The 23864-nt window shown below is 36.8% G+C and overlaps 1 long non-coding RNA gene across 2 annotated transcripts in view; it reads left to right on the top strand.

Moving 5' to 3' along the window:
* LOC130858511 (uncharacterized) overlaps positions 1 to 23864 on the top strand; it is a 63130-nt gene that overhangs the window by 16582 nt on the left and 22684 nt on the right. The window contains exon 2 of one of the 2 annotated variants that reach the window (XR_009055067.1): positions 16415 to 16514. The exons of the other annotated variant lie outside the window; for it this stretch is intronic. This is a non-coding gene — a long non-coding RNA (uncharacterized LOC130858511). The remainder of the gene's footprint in view (positions 1 to 16414; positions 16515 to 23864) is intronic. 2 annotated transcript variants of the gene reach the window in all.

Here is a 23864-nt window from a genome sequence, read left to right as displayed (position 1 = left end):
CATGTTTAGTCCACTAACAATTAATGTAATTATTGTTATGGTTGTTGTTTATCTCCTTTATTTTTTGTTTTTTCTGGGTTTTTTTTTTTCTTTCTGGTTTTTAACTAGTCTCCTTTGTATTTTTAAAAGTGGTTACTCTAAGAATTAAAATATATAAACTTTTTGCATAATCTACTTAGAGTTAAGATTTATGTACCACAGCACATAAAATATAAGACTCTTTCAGCCATTTAGGTTCATTTACTCCATTTCTTTGTAAAGGTCTGTTTCCATCTGGTATCCTTTGCCTTCTGCCAATGGATCGTCTTTTAGTATTTCTTATAAGGCAGATCTGCTGATAATGAATTTTCTGAGTTTTCTTTTATCTAAAATTCTCTATTTCACCTTAACTCTTGAGATTTTTTACTGGATATAGAATTCTGGATTTATTATTTTTTATTCTTTTAGAACTTTAAAGATGTCAATCCATTGTTTCTTCTGGCCTTTCTTGTTTCTGATGAGAAGTAAGCAGACATTTTGAACCATTCATTATTCCTTGTGTGTAATGTGTTTTTTTCCTTTGGCTGCTTCAAGATTATTCTCATTAATTTTGACTCTCATCATTTTGATTATGGCTGTGCCTGAGCATATTTTCCTTTGCGTTTATTGGGTTTTGCTGAGCTTCTTTCAAGTATATATCTTGCATTTTCTTTCCTTCTAGGAATCCAGTTACATACATGTTATACCTTTTCATGTTGTCCCACAAGTTCCTGAGGCTCTGTTTTTCTTTTTTTTTCTCTCTAAATATTGTCTGTTTTCTACTGATGCCTCCTATCTTCATCTTCTGTTAGCTCATCCAGTGAAGTTTTTGTTTCAGGTATTGTAATTTGCAAATCTAAAATGTCTATTTAGTCTTTTTATATAGTTTCTACTTCTCTACTGAGTTGTCTTTTCATTCCTTAAAGCATATTCTCCTTGATGTCTTTGAAGGTAGTTGTCATAGTTGCTTTAAATTCCTTGTATGTAAATTTCAACCTATGTGGTTCTCAGGGTCAGTCTCCACTGAATGTCTCTGAGTATGGTTCACATTTTCCTGTTTCTGTTTATGTGGAATACATTTGGATTGCATCCTAGACGTTGTGAATGGTAATATTGTAAAGACTTCACATTCTATTATGTTCCTCCTAAGAGTATTGATTTTTTCTTTTTAAAAAATCAGACCATTAGGTTAGTGAACTGGAATTAGAAACTCATGTCTTCCACTGTGGGCAGCAGCTGAAATTTTTCTTTAGTTCTTTTAGCCTTTTAGGGCCACTTGGAGCCTGCTCTTCACATATGTGCTTCAAGGGTTAGCTAGAGATTTGGGCACTGTTTATAAACACTTATACTTGTGTTTTTCTCTCTCCTTTGTAGCATTTTCCTCCTTACCATTTGCCCTGAAATCTTTCCTCTGAGACAAAGTAAGACTGTACTTTTAATCCAAGCCTCTTGGCATGGCATGGATTGGGTCCTTCCCAAATGGAAAACTCAACCCAGTGCTCAAGCCTCCACTACAGAATCTTCCCACTTTTGATTGCTTTCCAGTGCTTTTAGGGGGTTGTTGGTTTTTTGTTTTGTTTTTGTCCAGAATTAATCGTTGTTATATGTGGAATTGTTATTCCGATAATAGTTACTCAGCCATGATTAGAACCAAAATCTCTGGGCTGTTAGTACTGCATGAGTTTTATAGATGTTCATCTGAGGACACCTGAGCCTTCATGAGTACCTATTTTAAGACATGAGTTACATGACGAGCAGAGGTAACATTAACCCAGGGTTTGGCTGTTAGATTTGGCAATAGTAACTGAACCAGGAACCCGGTATTAGAGTTATTTAGATCAGGTTGTTAGATCACGTCAAAGTATTCTTCCAAACTGTATGTAATGAGAATACTGCAAACTTATAGGGCCAGTAGTTTCAACAAGTTTTAAATTTCATATTCTTGTAGATCCCTTATAATAAGGCAAGAGCCTATTTCACATGGTCAGTAAATGTTAAATCACTCTGATAAACAGCTTCAGTCCTTGTAAATGATTCAAAAATAATATATAATTTAGAGTAGTGATGGATTAGAGTGTGCCCAAGGAAAAGAAAATTGCCTACGATATTAGTAAGTTCAAGACACATAACCATCTGTGACTTGATGGAGGGGGGTATAACATAAAGATGTATGATGCCATTTGTAAAACTAATTTCTCTTTCCATTTAATCTGTTGTTGTCTAAGAAAATGCAGCTAGTAATTAAGATACCATTTTGGTCTTGCTTGTAAATGCTGTTGCCTTCATTAAATTTCACACTTGCGAAAAGGAGCTATTAAGAGACAGCCTAAGGTAACACTTTTGAATAGCTAACTTTGTTAAAAATACGTTTTCCAAATTTCTTGCAATAAAATGTAATTGCATTTTCTGTTTCACTCATGTAGAATCTTCTCACATATCTATTAGAGATAAGACTTGGTGCTTGAGGGAATATTCTGTTAAACCCAAGTAGTACAGTGACTTCGGAGCTCTCCTTTCCTTGCCATTCATAAATAAAGTTTTCTGGTTTCTCTAATTTTTCTTACACTTCACCTCTTATAAGGTTTAGCAGTGGTGGGGGAGACATTCCAGAATATATACTGTTTTGAAATAGTGTCAGGTTTTAAAAGATTTGTCATTAAAGTGGTTAGGAAGCAAACAATAAACAATGATTGAGTTTGTATTGAAATACCAGAATACCTTGATCGCACACCTATATATTCTTCTTCCCCCAAAATAAAACAGGTTGGAGGAAGAAGAAAAGAAAGGGAAAAAAATCTACATAATGTTATATTGTTGATAATAATACAGTCGTTGCCAATGGAAACATGTTCTACCTTATAAAAATGGGTACATAGTAAAATTGTTGCTACTCTGTGTATGAACAGTGAACTTCTTGTATGACTTTTTTTTGTTTGTTTCATGTGGTCCGATTTTTTCCATTGGAATTCTAAGTCTTCAGTTCTATGACTGGTCTGTAGTGAGTATAGTACAATATAATAGATGAAAATGTTTTTACGTTAAACGTTAGTATAACCTTTAAGCATTCCTATATCAGCCTTATCGGAAGACAGATCTTAATTCAAATGTCTTTATTAGTATCTCTGTCATATTGGAGAAACAGTGAGTGCTTGTTTCCATTAAGTCCATTTCATGTTTTTGAAAAATGATAGTATTAACATGCTCACTTCTAAAGTTCTTTCTCCAGTTACTAATATGAGCATTCTTCTCTGTTGCATTAATTTTAACCTCAAAAGACCATCTTGAATAAAAGATGTCTAGTTTGATCTTTCAGGTTTATTTTGTGCTTTACTTCTTCCTAGGATTATTAATAGAATGTGCAGTTAGTGTGGATGAATTTTGTGATGTGAATACTTGCTACAGAGAACAAGACCAAAACCCTAAACCTGCTTTGAACTCAAATGTAAAATGCTTTTGAATCCAATTTTTGATCTAGTTTGAAATCAAATTACTAAATTGTACAGTTGAAAGTGTGTTTTTTTTAAGTTAATACACAAAAGTCTATACTGTGGGACTTCCTAGGTGGCACAGTGGTTAAGAATCTGCCTGCCAATGCAGGGGACACAGGTTCGATCCCTGCCCCAGAAAGATACCACATGGCGTGGAGCAACTAAGCCCGTGCGCCACAGTGAAGGGTAGCCCTGGGCTCCTCACAACTAGAGAAAGCCCAAGTGCAGCAACGAAGACCCAACTTAGCCAATTAAATAATTAATTTAAAAAAAAGTTTATAATGTATATACAGATATTGACTACCTAGAAGATTCACTGAGAGAGAAATTTACATTTTCAGTAGCAATAAAAAGAAATACCTAGGAATGAAGTTAATGCAAAAGTTTAAAAGGTATATGAAGATAACTTCAGGACATTCGTAAAACACGCAAATGTAGATTTGAACAAATTGAAAGATTCTATATTATTGAAAAGGATGCTTCAGTATCACAAAGATGTCAGTTTCTCCCCCTGTAAAAAACAGTATCCCAGTAAAAAACCAACAAGTTTTTTTCCCCCAGAATACAGAAAGATTAATTATAGAAAATTTATATGGAAAAATAAACAATCAGGAAATCCCTGAAGAAAAGCAGTGAGTTGTGTGTGGCTAGCCCCACCAAATATTGAAACTTACTGTAAAGCCTCTACAATTAAGTAGTGCAGTAACACCATAGACAAATCAATGGAACAGAATAGAAACTCCAAAAATACTTTCATGCTTATGGAGATTTGGTGTATGGATATCGCCATCTCAAATCACTAGGGAAAAGATAAATTTTATAATAGATAGTGTTGCGATCATTGGATAGCACTTTGGAAAAAGATAATATTGTATCTAAACCTCGCACTGTACACCAAAATACATTCAGATGGATCAGAGATGTATAGTTGACCCTTGAACAACATAGGTTTGGACTGTAGTTGGTTGAATCCACAGATGGGGAACTGCCAGTAGGGAGGGCCAACTGTAAAGTTGTATGCAGGTTTTCAACTGCAGGGAGGGTCAGCACCCTTAACCCCCACCCTCACCATGCTGCTCCTCCCCCCCTGCCCAACCTTCAAGCGTCAACTGTAATACTGTAATGTAAGAAATGAAACTGTACAAGAGCTAGAAGGAAAAAAAAATGGATGAATTCCTTTATAACTTGGTAGTGTTAAAAGCCTTTCAAACTCTGACTCAGTGACTAAATAAATAAAAATTAAAGAGCATTTGCATACCAAAAATACTATCAAATCAGTAGCAAACTGGGAAATAGTATTTGTAAACTCTGTAATAAGGGGCTTATCTCATTAATATACAAGGAGCTCTCAAAAAGTAAGAAGAGAGATCAGAAACCCAATAAAAGACTGGGCAAAAACTTGAACATTCAGTTCACAGGAAAGAATGTCAAATGGCACTTGAACATATTTAAAGATGCTCAAACCCACTTGTAATAAGTGAAGTTCAAATTAAAACCTCTATGATGTGATGCAATGAGGTACTATTGAGCAATAAAAAGGACAAACTGTTGATACCAAAATTATGCTCTGTGAAAGTTACCAGACATAAAGGCTACTGTGATTTCATTTATATGACATTCTGGAAAAGGCAAAACTGTAGGGACAGAAATGAGATCAGTGGCGGTCAGGGAGGTGTAGGGGTGATGGGATGGGACATGAGGCAACAGTTGAACGATGAAAATGTCCTATACTTTGGTTGTAGTGGTGTTACACGAATATATGTTTGTTACGCGAATACATGTTTGTCAAAACTCATCAGACTATAACCCAAAGAAGGTGAATGTCATTTTATGTAAATTATACCTCAATAAACCTGAATTTAAAAACAATCAAATAAAAACCACGCTATGGTGTTGTTTCTTACTAGCTTACCAAAAACATCTAAAAATTTTATTGTTGGAGACACTGTGCAGAAACAGGCGCTCTCATGCCTAACTGGTGGTAGTGCAAAATGGTGCAACCCTTCTGTAGGGGAATTGGTAATATCTAACAAAATCACATGTGCATTTATCCATTGGCCTGGTGGTTCCATTTCCAGGAGTCTCCTTTCTTGCTGCATAGGTCCTGTCTAGTAACTACTCTCCTTCTGATGGACATTAAGGTGTCTTTTTTTTCTTTTTAACTGTCCTTTGATATTACAGACGATGCTGTAAGACAAAACCATTTCACATGTGTGCAGTATATTTGTAGGATAAATTCCAGGAATTAGAATTGCTAGGTAAAAATAAAGGTACATGTTTAATTTTGAAGAGCATTAACAAATTGCTCTCAGTAGGGATCGTACCAGTTTACACTGTTAGCACTGTTGCATGAGAATGACTGTTTCCCCTCAGCCTTGCCAACAAAATTTGTTCCCAAGTCTTTGTATTTTTATCAAAATTATCATATTTCAGTTTTACCCTTTGGTTGGTTCTCTATTAAGTTGCTGATCTTATAAATATTAGAGATATTAAATCTTTTGTGATATGAATTACAAATATTTTCCCCACTTTGTAAGTTATGCTTTGACTTTGCTTTTGCTGGGGTGTTTTGTTTTTTTCTTTTCTATATAGAAGTTTCTTATGTTTATGATGTTAAATTTCTTTCATAGTTTGTGGATTTTTTTTTTTTTTTTCTGAGACCACAGGCTGTTTTTTTTTAGGAGGGGAAATTGGGTAATTAAATTTATTTCTAGTTTGCTTTATTTTTGTCTTTTAGTTTTATTGAATTATAGTTGACGTACAGCACTGTGTAAGTTTATAGCAGAATGATTTACATAGCGATGACCACAATAAGTCTAGCTAACTTCCATCATCTTATATAGATACCAAAAAAAGAAAAAAGAAAAACTGTTTTTTTTCCTTGTAATGAAAACTTTTAGGATCTTCTCTTTTAGCAACTTTCAAATATATTGTACAGTGATGTTAATTATATCATCATGTAATATATTATATCCCCAGTAGTTAGTTATATTATAACTGAAAGTTTGTACCTTTTGACCAGCTTCATTTAATACCCCTACCCCCTACCCTTCACTCCTGGTAACCACAAATCTGATCTCTTTTTCTATAAGTTTGGCCTTTTTATTATGGTTTTTGGGGGGTTTGTTTTGTTTTGTTTTTTAAAGTCCATATGTAAGTGAGATCATAGGGTATTTGTCTTTCTCTGACTTAGCTTAATTGCCCTTGAGGTCCATCCATGTTGCCATAAATGTCAGGATTTCCTTATATTTATGGCTGAATAATATTCCATTGTATCATTATATATCTATACCACATTTTCTTTATCCATCTGTAGATGGACACTTTGTTTCCATGTCTTGGCTATTGTAAATAATGCTGCAGTGAACATGGGGGTGCAGATGTCTCTTCGACATAGTGATTTCATTTCCTTTGGTTATATACCTAGAAGTGGAATTGGTAGATCACGTGGTAGTTCTAGTTTTAATTTTTTGAGAAATCTCTATACTGTTTTCCATAGTGGCTGCACCAGTTACATTCCCACCAGCAGTGCACAAGGGTTCCTTTTTCTTACATTCTCACCAGGACTTGCTATCCATCACTTATCTTTTTGATGATAGTCATTCTAACAGCCATGAAGTAATACCTCATTATGGTTTTGACTTGTATTCCTAATGATTAGTGATGTTGAGCACCTTTTCATGTACCTGTTGGCCCTTTGAACATCTTCTTTGGGAAAAATGTCTATTCACTTCCTTTGCTCCTGGCAGTCCAGTGGTTAGGACTCATTGCCCGGGTTCAGTCCCTGGTCAGGGATCTAATATCCTGCAGGCTACACTGCATGGCCAGAAAGAAAAAAGAAATCCTTTGCCCATTTAAAAAAATCAGATTGTTTTTCTGCTATTAAGTTGTATAAATTCTTTATGTATTTTGGATATTAACCCCTTATCAGATACATGGTTTGCAAATATTTTCTCCTGTTCCGTAGGTTGTCTTCATTGGCCTTCCTGTTGCCTGCTAGAACCACACTTACTGAGGCTTTTACTGTTTTGTATGGCTTATTTGTTTGTTTTTAAATACATATACACACACACACGCATATATATATTCCCCCTCAGAGTTTTTCTACCTTTATATTTCCAAATGAACTTTCAAGTTATCCTATCTAGTTGAATACAACAAAGCTCTCCAAAACAAAACTCAGTACTAACCAAAAGCTTATTTTTTAAATGAAACTTGTCTTAGATGTATAAACTAATATTGCGAGAACTTATATTTTCTTCCTAAATAGCACATAGCATATCATACACTTTGAATACTGGAATTTTGGGCTTTACATTTGAAGGATTAAAATACTCAAAATAACATTAAATAAAGCAGCAGTAGCTACAATACAATCGCTACTGTATCATTGTAATAGTGTCTCACAGCATCTATAAAAGCATTCACAATTATATTCACTAAGCTGCTTTTAGCAATTAGCAATGTCTCTGAGTATAACTGTTTACTTCTCTGACTAGCCTGCATGTGTTCTCATGAAGCAAAGTTTCTTGTCATAAACACCATTAAGTATTGGCATGATGCTGTGATATAACTTTTAATCTCCTACTCCTGTTGTCTCCCTCTATCCCTTATCATACGACTTACCTAGATCAAACTGCATCCAGTAAAACACAGACAGTTTATGGGTATTTTGAAAATCCAAAAGAATCAACTCAAAAAAACATAGAAACATAGCCAGATATAAGCAAATTTTTTAAAACTTAGTAGTTTTTTTCTATATACCAGAACTAACAGTTGAGAAAATATAATGGGAGAAAAGACCCATTTGCAATAGCAACAGAACTATAAACTATCTAGGAGTAATAAATTTAACAAGAAATATGCAGAGTTCTATTTAGAGAAAGTTATAGAATTTTAATAAAGAAAATGAACATTTGAATAGATGGAGAAACATACTTGAGTGGAAAAACAGTATTGCAATACTTTCCTAAATAATATTTATACTTAATGCAATTCCAACAAAAATGGAAGCAGAATTATTTGGAAGTTGAAGAGTTTATCTTAAGAATAAAACAGGATTTTTTAGTTTAATAAGTTTATTTTAAAGTTAAAGAAAATTTTGAAGAAGCATGAGAAGAGTTTCTCTATAAACATTAGAATGCACTATAGAGCTGCAGTACTTTTTTCTTTTTTAAAATTATTTACTTATTTATTGGCTGCGTTGGGTCTTCGTTGCTGCACATGGGCTTTCTCTAGTTGCGGCGAGCAGGGACTACTCTTCATTGTGGTGTGCAGGCTCCTCATTTTGGTGGCTTCTCTTGTTGTGGAGCACGGGCTCTAGGTGTGCAGGCTTCAGTAGTTGCGGCACATGAGCTTGATAGTTGTGGCTCATGGGCTCTAGAGCGCAGTCTCAATAGTTGCGGCACACGGGCTTAGTTGCTCCGCGGCATGTGCTATCTTCCTGGGGCAGGGATCAAACCTGTGTCCCCTCATTGGCAGACAAATTCTTAACCACTGCACCACCTAGGAAGTCCCAAGCTGCAGTACTTTAAATGGTGTGAATCTCTGGCAGAAACAGATTGGATTTTTTAAAAAAGAAGAAATCACTAAAGTACCAGAAGCAAATGTGGGTTTTTTTGCATCATTTTGTTACAGAAATTTTCAGACATTCAGAAAAGTTGGAAGAATTTTAAAGTGAACACTTATATACTCAGCATTTAGGTTTTTAGTGTTTTTGTTGTCACATACCTATCCATCTGTTCATCCTTCAATCAATCTAATTTTTTAAATTCATTTCAAAGTAAACTTCAGATATCAGTATTCCCCTGAATATTTCAGCATGTACAGTTGACCCTTGAATAACATGGGGGCTAGGGGTGCAGACCTTCCAGGTAGTCGAAAGTCCCATGTATAACTTTTATAGCTTGCCCTCCTTGGTTCCTTAGTCCCACATCTGCAGATTCAGCCAACCATGGATTGTGTAGTACTGTATTAACCATTGAGAGAAATCCACATATAAGCGGGCGTGCACACTTCAAACCTGTGTTGTTCAAGGGTCAACTGTATACTATTAACTAGAGTTCAAGAAAATTGGCTTGCACATTTATAATTTTGGAATAAGGTCTACCCTTGTAAGCATATCATAAAATTAAAAATTTTAAAGGGAAAAAATCAGCTATATTTATAAAGAAATGGAAGTTAATAAAATGCAATCAGATTACCAAAGATTAAGATTCAGAACATGGACAAAACCCAGTTTGGGCACAAGATGGGAGACCAAGCACCATCAAGTGTTGTTTGTAAGCGTATGAATGAATTCAGCTTTCTGAGAAGGAATTTGGTTGTGTGTGTGTATGTGTATATATAAATATAAAATATATAAAACCTTTGACCTAGTAATTTCAAATTTATTTCAAAGAAACAGATACACTAGTTTTTCTTAATAGTAGTTATAAGAGTGAAAAATTAGAAATCCAAATATAAAACAGGGAACTGATAAAGTTAATTATGGTCCTGTATACTGTAGGGTCTATGTATCCCTCAATAATGATAACAGTAAGCCATAGGAAAAAAATAGAAAATTGGCAGATGTAAATCCAGCCATATATAATTACATTAAATATGGAGTAAATATTCCAAGCTAAGACAAGGTTTGTCAAACTGCAAGATCCAAAATATGTGCTATCTACAAGAGGCTTTAAATTCAAAAACACAAATAGGTTGAATGCAAAAGGACAGAAAAAGATACACAATGCAAACAATCGTAAAAGAGCTGGAGGAGTTGTATTATTATCAAGCAAAATAGACTTTAGAATACTACTAGAAACGAAAGAATAACATTTCATGTTAGAAGAGCCAAAAATTCAGAAAGATTTAAAAATTATAAATACACCTAACAATAGAGCTCTGAAATATCTGAAGCAAAAACAGATAAAATTCAAAGGAAAAAGAGACAGTTCAGCAATTAGAGTTGGAGAGTTCAATACTCTTCTCTTAGTAATTGATAGAGAAACTAGACAGAAAGTCATCAAGAATGTAGAAAACTCGATCTAACTGCAGTAGATAGATCTCTCCAACCAGCAGTGGTAGAGCACACATTCTTACATAGTGCATGTGGACCACTATTGTTACCAAATTTTGTAAGATTGAAATTACTCAAATTATGTACACTTCAGTGCAAGAGAATTACATTTGAAATCAACAACAAATTATTTTCTTCAGCCACAACAGAATTAACAGTAGAAGGAAACTTGGAAAATCCCTGAATACTTGAATATTAATATATTTCTGCATGATCTGTGAGTCAAAGAGGAAATAAGGGATATTATAGAATACTTGAACTGAGTTAAAATGAATATACAACATTAAAAATGTATGGGTGCAACAAGAATAGTGCTTAGAAAGTTATCGCTTTAAACACATTAGTAAAGGAGAAAGATCCAAAAGTAATAACCTAAGCTTCTACCTGAAGTTAGGAGCAGAGGATTAAATAAAGCTTGTGTAAGGAAGGAAATAATTCCAAACAGAAGTCAATGAAATAGAAAACATAAAATCAAAAGAAAATCAATGAAACCAAGCAATAGTTCTTTGGAAAGATTTTAAATATTGTGTTTTGCTATGCTACCAAGAAAAAAGACACAAATTACCAGAATCGAGACTGGAAAGAGGGGACATGATTATAAGCCCACATGTTATGGAATGTTATGAACTTCTTTAAGTTCATAATAGACATTAGATAACTTAGATATCAAAAATGACACCTTAGATGAAATAGACAGTTTTTTAGGAAAACGCAAATTTCCAAAACTAAAGAAGAAAAAGTAACTCTGAAAATATATGTATATATATTTAATAAATTGAATTAGTATTTAAATATCTTCCAGCAAAGAAAAGCTCCAGTTCAGGTGACATTACTTCTGAATTCTGCCAAACACTTAATGAAGAATTAATACCAATTCTTCACAAACTTTTCCCCCAAAATAGAAGGGAATACTTCACAACTTACTCTTTGAGGCCACTGCTACCCTGATACCAAACCAGACATAACATTACAGAAAAAGAAAACTACAGACCAACATCTCAAATACAAATGCAAAAGTCCTCAACAAAATACTAGCAGACCAAATCTGCAATACATGTAAAGTATTAAACACCAAAAAACAGATTTATTGCAGGAATGCAAGGTTGTTTTTAACATTCAAAAATCAGTTATTGTATTACTCTACAGTAATAGAATAAAGGACAGTAACACATGATCACTTCAGTAGATGCAGAAAAGACTTCTAACAGAAGTCAACATGACTTGATGATAAAAATCACAACACACTAGGAGTAGAAGGGAACTTCCTCTGTGGTGAAGGGTATTTAAGAAAAACTATCATTGTACTTAATGAGAGAGAGACTGAATGGTTTCTCCCTAATATCATGAGCAAGACAAGAATGTCTGTTCTCCCCACTGCTAATCAATACTGTATTGGAGGCTGTAGCCAGGACAGTAAGAAAAGGAAATAAAAGGCATCCAGATTGGACACAAAGGAGAAAACTCTATTTGCAGATGTCATGGTCTCGCATAGAAAATCCTAAGGAATATACTGAAAAACTATTAGAACTAGTAATCAAGTTTGGTAAGATTAGAGGATACAAGAGCGGTATTCAAAAATCATTTGTATTTCTGTTCACTTGCAATGAACAAACCAAAAATGAAATTAAGAACATAATTCCATTTATAGTAGCATTGAAAAGAGTAAAATACTTAGGAATAAATTTAACCAAAAAAGTTCAGATCATATTCTGTTAGCCTGCTAGGAGTACGTATCAGAGTACCACAAACTGGGTGTATTAAACAACAAAATTTATTGTCTCATAGTTCTGGAGGCTAGAAATCCAAAATCAGGGTGTCAGCAGGGTTAATTCCTTCTCAGGGCTGCAAGGGAGAATAGATTCCATGCTGCTCTCCTAACTTGTGTTTTGGTAGTAACCTTTGGCTTTCCTGGCTTCTTCTGTATCACTCTGATCACATGGTGTTCTCTGCCTGAGTGTGTGTCTGTCTGTGTGTCCAAATTTTCTCTATTAATAAAGACACCAGTCATGCTGAATTAGTGTGCACTCTAATGATCTCAACTCAGATCTCCATTTCCAGATAAGATCATATTTCCAGGTACTGGGGGTTAGGACCTCAGCATCCTTTGCAGGAGGCACAATTCAACCCATAGCACGTATACTCTGAAAGCACAAAACATAGAAGTTGAGGAAGACCTAGATACAGTATATGGAAAGACATTCCATGTGTATGGGTCAGAAGACAGTATTTTTAAGACAGCAATACTCTGTAAGTTGATCTACAAATTTAGTCAGTCTTTATCAAACTCTCAACTGGCTTCTGTACAAAAATTGACAGGCTGATCCAAAATTCATATGGAAAGTCAAGGGACCCAAAATAGCCAAAACAATCTTGAAAAAGAACAAGTTGAGGAGACATATCCAGATTTCAAAACTTACTACAAAGCTACAGTAATCAAGCAGTGTATTACTGGCAAAAGCGTAGGCATGTTGACAGTGAGAGAGAGAGATTGGTTTCTTCCCCCAGTTCCTGTCACAGAGCTCCTAAAACCCTTGTAATTTTCTACATGATAAGAGCCTAGGAACATCTTTTGTTCTAATTTTGGTCTTTGACCCCAGTTCCTGACAAGGGGCTTCTGAAACTCTTGGTTAATAGGAGTGTCTTTTGTTCTAATGAGGCAACTCTGGGTGGGCTTCTGAATGAGAGCTGGTTGCCAGAGAGACTAAGCCATGATTAGAAGCGTGGAATTTTCAGGTCCATCCCCAATTCTCTTGAGAAGGGAGAAAGGCTGAAAATGGAGTTAACGCCTACATGAGGAAGCTCCCATGAAAACCCAATAGTATGGGGTTCAGAGAGCTTCCGGGCTGTAGAACACATCCATCCAGAAGGGTGATCCACCCAAACTCCACAGATACAGAAGCTCGTACACTTGGGACCCTCTCATACTTGGCCCTGTGTATCTCTTCATCTGTATTCTTTATCATGTTGTTTAATAAACTGGTAAACATGAGTGTTTCGCTGAGTTCTGGCAGACTTTAGCAAATTAATCGAACCTGAGGAGGGGATTGTTGGAACCTCCCATCTGTAGTCCGTCAGAAGTCCAGGTGATAACCTGAGCTTGAGACTGGTGTCTGAAGTTGGGGTGGGAGGTGCAGTCTCTTGAGACTGAGCCCTCACCTGTGGGATCTGATGCTATCTGAGGGTAGTGTCAGAATTGAATTAAATTGTAGAACACCCACGTGGTGTTGGAGATTTGCTTGTTGTGGAGGGAAAAACCCACCCTTTTGGTGACCAGAAGTATCAGAAGTGAAGTGTTCTATGTGAATAGTAAAGGAGACTCACAGGAGAGAAAAACAGTAGGGAAGAACTGGGTTTTTCCCTACATAGGAAGGAAAAAACTGAGGTTCTCCATTATGTATACCAATGGAATATAATTGAGAGTCCAGAAATAAACTCACACATGTATGGTCAACTGATTTTTGACAAGGTTGCCAAGACAAGGATGCAAAAGAATAGATTTGGACCCCCTGTATTATACAAAAATTAACTAAAAATGGATTAAAGACCTAAATATTAACTAAAACTATGAAACTCTTAGAGGAAAATGTAGACATGAAATCATTGTGATCTTGGATTAAACAATAGTTTCTCTGATATGGTACCAAAAGAAAAAACAAATATATTGAACTTCATCTAAATGAAAACTTAGGTGCTTCCAAAAACAGCATCAAGGGGAAACTACAGGCAGAACTTGTTTCATTGTGCTTTGCTTTGTTGAGCTTCACAGGAACTGTGTTTTTCAAAATTGGAGGTTTGTGGCAACCCTGTCAAGCAAGTCTGTCAGCACTATTTTTCCAGCCTCATTTGCTCACTTCTTGTCTCTGTCACATTTTGTAATGCTTGCAGTATTTCAAACTTCTTCATTATATTTGTTACGATGATCTGTGATCTTTGATGTTACTATTGCAAAAAGATTATGTATGACACGCTGAAGGCTTAGATGATTAGCATTTTTTAGCAATAAAGTATTTTTTTAATTAAGGTAGGAACATTGTTTTAATGATATAATGCTATTGCACACCTAACAGACTACAATATACTGTAAACACAACTTTCATATGCACTGGGAAACCAGAACATTTGTGTGACCCGCTTTCTTGCAACGTTTGCTTTATTTTGATGGTCTGGAACTGAACTTGCAATATCTGCAAGGTATGCCTGTATTTGTAAATCATATTGGAAAACAGGTTTCTATCTAGAATATTTAAAGCATTCCTACAACTCAATAATAAAAAGACAACCCACATAGAAAATGGGCAGAGGATCCCAACAGATACTTCTCCAAGGGATACACAAATGTTAATAAGCATGTGAGAAGATGCTCCCATCATCAGCCGTCAGGGAAATGCAAATGAAAACCACAATGAGACACCACTTCACACCCACCAGGATGGCCATAATCAAAGGACAGCTGGTGGTGAGGATATGGAGAAATTGGAAATCCCATGTACTGCTGTTGGGAATGTAAAACGGTGCAGCCACTCTGTTGCTTCATGTGAACTGTGGAAACTGGGCCACTGAATCCAGAGTGCTTCTCAAGTTAAGAAATTTAACATATCTTGGATGTTTCCTTAAATCATGCTGAATGTTCTAGTTGGCAAATTATTGTATGATATAATGCTCTTAGAAGGGAATTCTGAGCTTATTTGGAAAAGTCGGGAAATGTTTATCTGTTAACCATATTCTAATTCTGATGAATTAAAATGTTTATTTTCATGATATTATTTAAAGGTTCAGCTTAATTTTCAGAAAATGGGAAGTGGAGATACTATTCATTGACATGTTGCCCTTTAAAAAAACATTTTAATACAAGATTAGCAAAGATATTAGAGCTGTGGTAATTGGATGTCTTTCAGGGAAATAAACCATTAAAGTTTATGAGTCACATTAACAGAAAGCCCTCTCAGTTCCACTATTTCCCTTTTTTCAGTTCATTCTACAATAAACATAAAATCCTCTGCCTGGAGTTCAGAGCACAGCAAGGGACAGAGGAGAAAGCCAGAGCAGAAAATCCAGAAAGTACTAAATAGGAAATGTTCACTAACCTTTTGATCCTCAAGTTCATGACAGATGCTTAGGGCACTGCTGGGACCAGCAGAATTTGGCCGTGTTGAGACTTCCTTTTAGTGGCTTCGTAACTAGTCTGTGGTCTCAAGGATTCAGGGACTCCTCACATAATGTTTTCTGGAAGTCATCTCAAAGCCTTTTTAGTCATTTTGGAAAAAAAAAAAAGATGATGAAAACAAGTAGCAGCATCATTAAGGGCCTTCGTGTGGAAGGAGTAACTTGGGCAGCTGGAAGCCTCAGGAAGGAGCAGAGTGTGGGCCGCAGGCCAAGTCTCTGAGCACAGAGATTGGATGCCATTTGTCGCTAACATAGATTCAAAGGAAAGAGAGCCATTGCAGCAATATGGATGGACCTAGAGATGATCGCACTAAGCGAAGTAAGTCACAAAAAGAAAGACAAATACCGTATGATAACCCTTATACAACACAACTGAACATTTCAATGAAGCAGAAAAAGACGCATGTAGAGAATAGACTTGTGGTTGTCAAGGGAGAGGGGCTGGGGGGAGGAAAGGTTTGGGAGTTTGGGATTATCAGATGCAAACTATTCTATAAAGAATGGATAAAGAAGGTCCTATTGTACAGCACAGGGAACTGTATTCAATATCCTGTGATAGACCATAATGGAAAAGAATATGAAAAATAGTATATATGTGTGTAACTGAATCACTTTGCTGTACAGCAGAAATTAACACAACAGTGTAAATCAACTATACTTAAATTAAAACTTTTTTTTAAAGTGCCATCCTATGCTTGCTGCTGTGTACCATCCCTACTTGGAGGAGCCCTTGGGAGGAGGCTGTATGAATGATCACAGACAACAATCTACAGAATCCTCTAGTGTGTATAATTCACTTATTTTCTTCCTCTGCCCTCCTGATTACTTGACTCTTATTTTTGTTTTTATGGATTCTGTGCTTTTATTTACAGCTTCTCAAAACCTTTTTGGAAGTTGAAGAATATATATGTGTTATGTAAATATACGTTTTCATTACGTTTCAGTAGAGAATCGCATGTGGAAATATAGTCAACAAGGTTTCTTTTCACTTAATTTATGTGGAACCCAAACATCAAAGCGATTCACATAACCAAGCTGGTGCAAATGCCTTTCAGCGCTTACTTTGGATATTTTGAGCATGTTGGCTCTCTCCCGCATGGTATAACCTTGATTGTTCTCAATTATTGTTTCCATTTGATTGCTGTCAACTTCAGCTGGTCTACCTGACCGTGGCGCATCATCCCTCATGAAACTTCCAGTATGAAACTTGGCAAACCACTTTTGACACGATCAGTCACAGCACCTTCTCCATACACTACACAAATCTTTTTGTGTGTTTCAGTTGCGTTTTTACCTTTCTTGAAATAATAAAGCATAATATGATGAAAATGTTGCTTTTTTTTAATCCATCTTCAATATTAAAATGGCTACACAAAAATTCACCAATTTTGATGTCTTTGTTTAAATGCATGCTGATGTGACAGCTGTCACATACATTCTAGCAAAAGTATTTCGAATGAAGTTAAAGACAACTAAGTGCTACTAGAGACATCTTACAGAAAAAACAAATGAACCTTCTGGCCAACCCAATAAATATAATTGAAACTGCTGGTCTATTCCTCCCAGATTATATTGTCTCCTGTTATAATTCCCATGCATATCTGTAATAGATTAATTTTACTCATTGTTGATGGGATTTATCTGTGTTGGTGTGTGTAGCTCTAGTTCATCCTTTTTCGTTGCTCTCTATTTCATCGTTCTCTTCTTGATGGGTATTTAAGTTGGTTTTAACGTTTTGCTATAATACCACCATGATGGACCCTCCAATAGGTCTATTCTTTTACACATGTATGCATTCCTCTAGAATATGTATTTAGGAGCTCAGTTGCTGAGTCATAGAGTAGAAATATCTTTCATAGTTATCAAATTACTTTCTTAAATGTTTATGCAGTTCACAAACCAATTGTAGAATGTCTTTCAGTTTGAGTTTGCCTGATGTTTCCTCATGATTAGATTCAGGTTGTACGTCTTTGGCAGGAATATCACAGAGGTAATGCTGTGCCCCCAGTGAGGACCTTTCATATAAAATGGCACATGATTCCAAATTGTTCCATTGATGATGAGATTTATTTTGTTCACTCCATTAAAATGATGTCTGCCAGGCTTCTTTATGTAAAGTCACTCTTTTTCTGTTTGCAATTGGTAAATATTTTATGGAAAAGCATTTTTGAAACAATGTAAAACATTCCTGGCCTTATCACAGGAAAGGGGAATTTATTCAAAGGTGAGGTTGAGGATTAGGGGAGGTCTACATGGCTGGAATGCACAGGGCAGGAGAGAGTAACAGGGAGAGAGCTTTGGAGATCTTCAAAGGCTTCTCCTCAAGTCTTCAGCACCTTTGTGAGGCTGGGGATAGAACCACCATAATGAGCAGAAAGGACGATTTGTGGAGCTCAAAGGGATGGGAATACTGTAGTCCCCCCTTATCCACGGATTTGCTTTCTGTGGTTTCATTTACCCACAGTCAACCATAGTCTGAAACTATGAAATTGAAAATTCGAGAAATAATTCTTAAGTTTTAAATTGCCGTGCTGTTCTGAGTAGTATGATGAATCCACTCAGGACGTGAATCATCCCTTTGTCTGGCGTATCCACACTGTGTATGCTACTTGCCTGTTAGTCACTTAGTAGCCTCTCGGGTGTCAGATTGACTGTCACAGTATTGCAGTGCTTGTGTTCAGGTAACCCCTATTTTAGTAATGGCCCTATTGACTTTTAAATTATTGACAGGAGTCCTAGGAAAAAAACATTGTATATATAGGGTTCGGTACTAACCTTGGTTTCAGGCATCTGCTGGGGGTCTTGGACTGTATCCCCCTCAGATAAGGGAGGATTGCTGGAGTTCATGTTCCCAGCAGCCAGGATGGAGAAACCTCATAATACGTGGCATTGGATTGTTCTCAGAAGGTGACTCAGTGGTGGAGATGAATTTGCCTTGGACTACAGGCTGCTCTGATCCTAACGTAGGAACCAGCTCAAAAGCAACCTCCAAAGAGGGCTTTCAAACTGTTTCCAAGTAAGTTAACCACATCCCAAAACAAAGTGTAAAAAAGTTTAAAGTAATAGCCCTCCCCCCCAAAAAACCAGCACCCAACAACATAAATGTTTCAGCATCTAACCAATAATTAGGGGATGCAAAGTAGGAAAGTATGATCCTTAATGAGGATAAAATGCATTCAGAATTGACAAGAAATGGCACAGGTGGTGAAATTAAACAAGGACATTAAAAGAGTAATTACAAGCGTATGTCATAGGGACTTCCCTGGTGGCGCAGTGGTTAAGAATCCTCCTGCCAGTGCAGGGGACATGGGTTTGAGCCCTGGTCCAGGAAGATCCCACATGTTGCAGAGCAGCTAAGCCCGTGCGCCACAACTACTGAGCCTGTGCTCTAGAGCCTGTGAGCCACAACTATTGAGCTCACATGCCACAACTACTGAAGCCCACATGCCTAGAGTAGAAGCCACCACAATGAGAAGCTTGTGCACCACAACTAGAGAAAGCCTGTCTGCAGCAACGGAGACTCAATGCAGCCAAAAATAAAAATAAACTAATAAATCTTAAAAAAAAAAAAAACAGCAAGTGTATGCCACGTATCCCAGAAGGTAGAGGAGAGCATGAGCGTGATACAGAGTGACGTGGGAAATCTTTAAAAAAAGAAAAGAAATTCTATGGATGGAAACTCGTTTCTCATCAAACTTTCAGTTTGGAATCCTGGTTTCTTATTTTATTCAATGGATTATACATTGATACTAGTATTATTTATTTTGATATTCAAGTGGAGCCTGACTTGGCTAGTGGGAGCCCATTTAGGTTGTCATCTGTAAGCTTTTGACGTGTCACAATTTTTAATTTATTTTTATTATTATTTTTTGGCTGTGTCGGGTCTTAGTAGCAGCACGCAGGATCTTTTGTTGCAGTGCGTGGGCTTAGTTAACCCCTGGCATGTGGGATCTTAGTTCTCCGACCAGGAATTGAACTGACATCCCCTGCATTGCAAGATGGATTCTCAACCACTGGACCACCAGGGAGGTCCCTGTTCCAAACATTTTTTGAGAGCTTTTTAACTTTCAGGTGCAGAAGATGTTCCTTCCATGTTCCAACCCTGGAATCGGCCATTTTCCAAAGAGCCCTGTTTCCTTTCAATGATGAATGGTATTTAGAAGCCGACGTCTGAGTGTCTGATGTTTTCATTCCTATTGGGGTGTTGCTGCTGCCAGCCACCACCATCCCTAGTTGGAGGTAGGGAATATATCTATATATTTATCGATTGATCAACTGAAAGATTGTAAACAGTTTACACCAGTTCCTCCAATTCCAATCCAACACCATACAGGGTTCGTTCTAGTTTTCTTATATCTGTAACTCCTTCACCATCAGTGAGAAACCTGACTCCCATTATCCTTAATATATTTGTGTTTTTGATCAATCCCACTGCTGCCAGTGACCCAGGTGGATGCTCCCCTCACTCACTCAGGCCCCAGCACCCCAGCATCTCCTCCTGCAGCCTGTGTTCTGACACCCTGCATGGCCTTCCTCATCCTGTTGAGACTCTGCCATCCCCCTTGGGCCACCACGCTCCTCCTGTGTGGATACCTGCCTTGCTCAGAACCACTGCGGGGTTTTGTTCTGAATATTCTGGGAGGGAAAAGAGGAGAGAGAGAGCTTAAGATGCTTTTAGATGTACAGAAGTTAATTTCCTTTATGGTTTATGTTTTTTGTGTCTTATTTTAAGAAATCTTTTCTTAACTGAAATAATATTCTTCTATAAAGCTTATAAAAAGTTATTTTTCACATTTAAAGCTTTAATTCGCCTGGTATTGATTCTCATGGATGTAAGAATTAGGGATCCCAGGGTTGTTGTTGTTTTTTTTCTTTTGAAATAGGTTTTTGTTATGAAATGGGTCCAAGCAGTCTTTATTGGATAGTTCATATTTTGATATATAAGCTAGTATTGCCCTATGAACTATCCATGAAACTGATCTGCATTTTCACTTCTGTAAATACCAAGTTTCCATATATGCATGAGTCTAATTCTGAGCTTTGTTTCTTTAGTCTAGATGTTTATTCTAGTGCTAATCATTACCACTCTCTCTTATGTACCATAACTTTTCATTCAGCCAGGGTCCAGTCAGGAAAACAAACCACTCTAAGTATTTTAAGCAAGCACAAATTTAGTGTGGAGAATTGAGAATTGGGTGCTTACTAAAACAGCAGCGGAACTGGAAGAGTAAAGGTGCAGGAAGTGACTGACTGCCACCTCTCAGGTTCACCACTATAGGGAGTCAGGAAGGTACAGAAACCACAGAAAATCTCTGGAAATAATCAGTTGTTGGGACTTCCCTGGTGTACAGTGGTTAGGAATCCGCCTGCCAGTGTAGGAGACACGGGTTCGATCCCTGGTCCGGGAAGATCCCACATGCCACAGAGCAACTAAGCCCGTGTGCAGCAATAAAGACCCATCCACAGCCCCCCAAAATAATAATAATCAGTGGTCACCAATAATGACGATTTACAAAAAACACCTGAAGGATGCTGTAGAATCTCACATCTGCTAAAGTTTATCACACATCTGCCCATCCTTGACAAAGGAGCAAAAATATTCTGCTTTTCTTCTGCCCTCAGATTTTATGAGTGCCTTTTATTGGGAATCTAATGAGAAACCTGCTGGCAGCGTCCAGGGAAATGTAGCTCCTGGACATCCAGCCCTGTGAGTCAGAGAAGGGACGTGAGGGTATGAATCGCCCACAGGTGTTCTGGCCTAGATCCTTGTTACACTTAAAATATCTAGAACAATCCTCCCTTCACCATATACACACACCTTTTTGTTATCAGGACTACTCTGAGTCCTTTGCATTGCCGTATGAACTTTGAGGTGATCATGTTAAATGTTATGAAAAAGTGAGGGTTTTAACTGAACTTAACACCAGATTTTCAGACTAATTTTGGGATAATTGACTTTTTATGATATTTGGGCTTCCTGTCCATGAATATGATCCATCTTTCTTCTTAATGTCTTTAAAACTTTATGTCCTTCTACATGAAGGTCTTGTGTCTCATTATATTTAGTGATTAAACACACTCAGTAAAAATATGTGCTATTTAGGTGATGGGAGTATACATAGTTGTGAACAAAACAAAAAGTACCTATCAATGGGTCTTACAGCAAACTAATTGTTTAATATATTACCGTTTGATAGTAAGAACTGTGAAGAAAACGAAAGTTGGAGTAATGGGTATAGAATGTGATTGCAAATAAAATAATACAGTAATACAGGGACGGCCTCTGAGGGGTCAGCAAGCAGGAAGCTGAACGAGGGTGAGTGAGCAAGCCGTGTGGACGTCGGTGAGAGCAGCACGTGCAAAGGCCCTAAGGCACGAGCATGTTTGGCACATCCAAGCAGCAGCAAGAAGGCCTCTGTAGCTGGAATGAGCAGGGAGGACAGTGGTGGGGCGAGATCACGGGGGGCTTCACAGGCATTGGGAGGGCTTTGGTGCAAACATGTAAGGTGAGCTGATGTATGTTTTAAAACGGTTGCTGCGGCTGCCATATAGAGAACAGACTGAAGGGAAGAACGGTGAGAGAAAGGAGACCTGATGGGAGGCCGATCAGCAGGGGGCAGATGTGAGAGAGCCAACAGGTTTGCATTGAATTGTGTGAGGTGCGCGAAAGGAGGAAGGTGAGCATGGCTTCCCTGTATTTGTCCTGAACAGCTGGATAGAGTTGCCATTCTGCTGAGATGTAGGGGAAGAAGACTGGGGAGAAAAATTGGGTTGGTGGTTTTTTAAACTTTGTAGAAAAACACAAATTGTAATTCTGCAATATGGTGGGTTTTTACCAAGTGAACCTATCCAGCTGAGCAAGTCCCAGCCTTCCACCACAAAGTAAACAATATCCTATTACTTATTAATTTTATTATTTATTGGCTGTGTTGGGTCTTCATTGCTGCGCGTGAGCTTTCTCTAGTTGCGGTGAGCAGGGGCTACTCTGTCATTGCGGTGCACAGGCTTCTCATTGTGGTGGCTTCTCTTGTAGAGCACAGGCTCTAGGTGGGGTTCTGTATATGCATCAACATTTAGTGTGGTCAGTCTCTAATTTAGACATTCTAAACGTGAGAAGTGTTTTTTTATTGTGATTTTAATTTGCGGTCCGAGATGACTAACGATTCTGAGCACATTTTCATGTGCTTATTGATCATGTACATATCTTCCTTTGTGAAGTTTCTGTTCCGATCTTTCATCTTTATTGTTTGATATTTTATTGTTGGGTTGCAGGTGATATAGGTATTCATTCCAGATACAGGTGTTCTGAATGTCAGGTAAAGAAAGTTAGCATGAAAAATTATCGTGAATATTTTCTTCTAAGCTGTGGTTGACTTTTCATTTTCTTAGTGATATCTTTTGAAGAGCAAAAGGTTTCAGTTTTGATAGTTTACAAAACTATTATATTTTTCTTTTATGGTTAATGCTTTTTGTGTCTTGAGAAATCTTTGCCTCACTTATGATCAAAGAGGTATTTTCCTATGAATGAAGCTTTATCATCTCAGCTTGTATGTCTAGGTTTATGATTCATCTTGAATTACTTTTTGGGTGTGGTTTGAGATACTTATTGAGGTTTTATTTTTCTAAATGATATGTAGTGGTTTTAGTGCCATATGTTGAAAATACTGTTCTTTCCCCTGTTGAATTACCTTGGCACCCTTTATTGAAAATCAGTTGACCATATATGTCTGGGCTCTTTTCTCTATATGTTTCTGGACTCTCCTCCATCCGCTACTTGTTTATATGCCAAAACCACAGTCTTATTTACTGTAGCTTTAAAGTAAATTTTGAAGGCAACTTCTTTTTCAAGTTTGTTTCGACTCTTCTAGGTTGTTTGCATTTCCAAGTAAATTTTAAATTTAACTTTTCAGTTTCTAATAAAAAATCTGCTAAGACTTTTCCCTGTTAATATTTTCATTGCAATTGTGTTGGCTCTATAGATGAGTCTAGGGAGAATTAACATCTTAACAGTATTCAGTGTTCCATCCATCAACATAGTATTTCTCTCAATTTATGTCTTCTTTAATTTTTCCCAGCAGTTTTGTCATTTTCAATATAGAAATCTTACCTTTTGTTACCTAAGTATTTTTTTC

This window comes from Hippopotamus amphibius, chromosome 8, assembly GCF_030028045.1.
Source record: "Hippopotamus amphibius kiboko isolate mHipAmp2 chromosome 8, mHipAmp2.hap2, whole genome shotgun sequence".
NCBI lineage: Eukaryota > Metazoa > Chordata > Mammalia > Artiodactyla > Hippopotamidae > Hippopotamus > Hippopotamus amphibius.
Note: the sequence above shows the minus strand (reverse complement) of the source record. Positions and strands in the feature narration are given on the sequence as shown.